Genomic DNA, 3369 nt, shown 5'->3' with positions numbered 1-3369 from the left:
AACGTTTACATACAATTCGATTCTAATATGGTGTAAATCGAAATTGTCAATTCGATTTAATAAAAACGTAATACATATATATATATATATATATATATGTAATATGTAAATGTGTTATTTATAATTTAAGTTATTATTTGATCAATGGCTTATATTGATGGTTTATTTTCATAAGGTGACTCTTTAATAATTTTCAACTGTTTAATAATTTAAATTATTAAATAAGGAATTGATAGTTGGGTGGGGGATGTATCAAACAAATGTTATTAATTGGAAAATGGTTTTTTAAAAATTTTAATAAGGAAAACTTTCATTCAAAACAATATATGTGTTCCTCCATTCATTCTTCAGATTTGGAAACATAAACTGAGATCTCTACATTTAAACTCAACTTGTAAAACCAAAACATGTGTCTACATTGTGTATTCCTTATGCTATTGTTTTGGGTTTTGGGTTGACTAGTGTTGACTAGTATAGGACGTCTACCAGAGGCTTGGGGGTTATGTGATTGTAGTGACATGATGATGTTTTAATTTCGATCTTTATAAACCCAACCATGGTTATGTGATAGAATGCTCTATGTATTGGTTGTGATTACTGATTGTTATAGTTGAGATTCTTATGTATGAGACACTTGACTCAACCATTATTTTTGGTCATCGATCAGTTATCCTTGGTTATTTTTCTAGTCGCCATGATGGGACTGTTATGTGGATTTATTTTGATGATGTCATGATGTGACATACTTGACTTAACCATTTTTAGAGTCTTCGATCAGTTTGATTGAGATATATTTTGGTTATTGAGAACCATTGGATATTTGATTATCAGTGATGCTTCAGTTGCCAATAGAGAGCTGTTGTGTTCATGATTTTCTATGGATGTTGCTCATGGAGATTTGATGCTTTTATGCATATTTGATGATTTTATGGATTATCTTTTGTGATTTTGAGATTTATGAGTCCATGAGCATTAGGGTAGGATATCTGCATGTAGTGACGGAAAGTGGCTTGCAATGGGGGCCGGGGCCCTAAGAGGCTGCCAGGGTAACTCATTGTAAGTTGGATTAATAAGTCATAACATTCACACCTAATACTAACAGAATGAACCTAAAAATATAAGTGTTTTGTTCTCACCCATGCCTTGAGCACTTGTACAGGCTAGGATGGGAGTAGTGAGATGCATGGTTACGACCTTGCATTCCGTAGTATGCCTCGTCAGTATGAGAGGATACTAGTGGCCGCATGAAATCAGTATGGACCCGTGGAGTTTAGCTAACTGCCAGGGTAACTTGTACGTGATAATTGCGATGACACTTTCCCGCTTGGATAGTAGGTTCCTACATGTCATTGTGTGCCTCTGAGAATAGATATCAGATTTTGTGTTTGGAACCTTTGAGTTAGTATACTTTTAGGATTCCTGGACTTATAGAGATATGTACTATGTGATTTTGATAGCCTGTATGGGACTTAAGATTATCTCCTTAGCACGGTGGGAGTGGACCACTTAGGTACCACGCGGTCGGGTGGTAGTGTATTTTCCACTCTTATCATTTTGAGATTCATTGAGGCATCGTGGCTGTTGCGTCCTTCATGATGGTGGATATGTATCCTTTTTCATTAATGATTAGCATATGTTAGATGATGTTATCTTATGCTTTTATTTGCATGTTAGATTACTTTCTACATATGATGTTATATTGATTAGGAGTGACATTCCTACTATGTAATACCGATGATATCTTCGGTGATTTGGAATGTTACGCACGGAGGGATGGCTAGGATCCACGATGGTCTAATGATGCTATTGACGGTTGGGAGGAACCGTGCACTTAGTTTATTATGTTGATCTTTATGATGGATGTATATGTTCTCTATCATGTGTATCATTTGTTTATCTCTACTTTGATGTATCATGGATTAGAATAGGATGATGTACCTTATTCTATGGATGTATAATTTTGAGCTTGTCATACCCTGTGACATGTATAGTGGATGATTGAGTATTTGAGATGTAATGTATAAACATTGGACTTATCATTATTATTTCATGTGGATGTTGTACTAGATGGATTCATGTATGTAATTCAACGTTAAGGGATCTTAAAGAATGTAATCTGTTATTTAGGTTATGTTTACTTTCAGATGGACATTGCTATTGTTTCCGTTATTGTGCATAAGTTATATGTGATGTTTACTTCTATGGGAAAAAAAAGAAGAAGCTACCAAACTTAGTAAAATTCTAGGTTAATTCTTTGGATCCCTTGGCAGGGCATTACATTTGATACCATGTTGACTTAGCCTAGAAATAAATGATAACAACAATGAGGAAGGCCAAAACACATACAATAACAAAAGAAACCACCCTGGGAAAACCCTTATAGAATGAAGTGAAAAACCCAACCACACAACAAAAATTAACATTTTATTGATAATGAATGTTTAAGTGTACAATTCTTTTCACTTGAAGCAATACATATAGCACATAGAGAGGCTCTTCACATAACAATTGAAGGTCTCTTAAAATTCCCAAAACACGACTCTTTATTTTCAAATGCAACTCTTCATATTGCCATGACTCGATGCATGTCAAATGACATATGTATTTATATTCAATAGTACAATTCAATCATAAATGTCTTCTTCAGCTAAAGGTGACCATTAATGATAATAACATCCATATTTCTAGAGATAATGATTGCTATTGCAACTATAATCTCCAACACAAGTCAACCACAACAGATCAAGTGAGACACAATATTCACATCTTAGGGGTAATCATGAAACAACATCATGATATCATGTACATCCAGGTAACCAATGGCACAAACCTCAGTGAAACCATCTAATACATCATAATATCTAAATCGGGCATAAAGCATAATCAATTTGTTGATACAACAACATAAATCACATCACCCCAAGGGCATGGACCACTCATGGGTCCCAACATGATCACTCACCAAGCAGGAGCATCAAGGTTGAATCTATACAGATGACTTACAAAAATCAAATGAGAGAGGCACTACAAATAGTATGGAACTTTTAGAGGAGACAAAAATAGAAAAAAGAGTGGATTGGGATGGAAAGAGGGAAATATATATATATATATATATATATATATATATATATATATATATATATATATATATATATATATATATATATATATATATATATATATATGGAATAAAAAAAAGAGATAGATAGATGGAGAAGAAGAGAAAGAGTGAGAGAAAATGATAAAGATATAAAGAGATAGATAAGTATATATATGTGTGTGCACGCACGTGCGCACAAAGAGAGAGAGAAATTATGATAGTGTAATAAAGAGATAAAGAGAGGAGTAGGACCTATGAATAGTGTTAGG

The sequence above is a fragment of the Cupressus sempervirens genome, chromosome 8, assembly GCF_028749045.1.
Source record: "Cupressus sempervirens isolate cs-2001-9-10 chromosome 8, ASM2874904v1, whole genome shotgun sequence".
Taxonomy (NCBI): domain Eukaryota; kingdom Viridiplantae; phylum Streptophyta; class Pinopsida; order Cupressales; family Cupressaceae; genus Cupressus; species Cupressus sempervirens.
Note: the sequence above shows the minus strand (reverse complement) of the source record.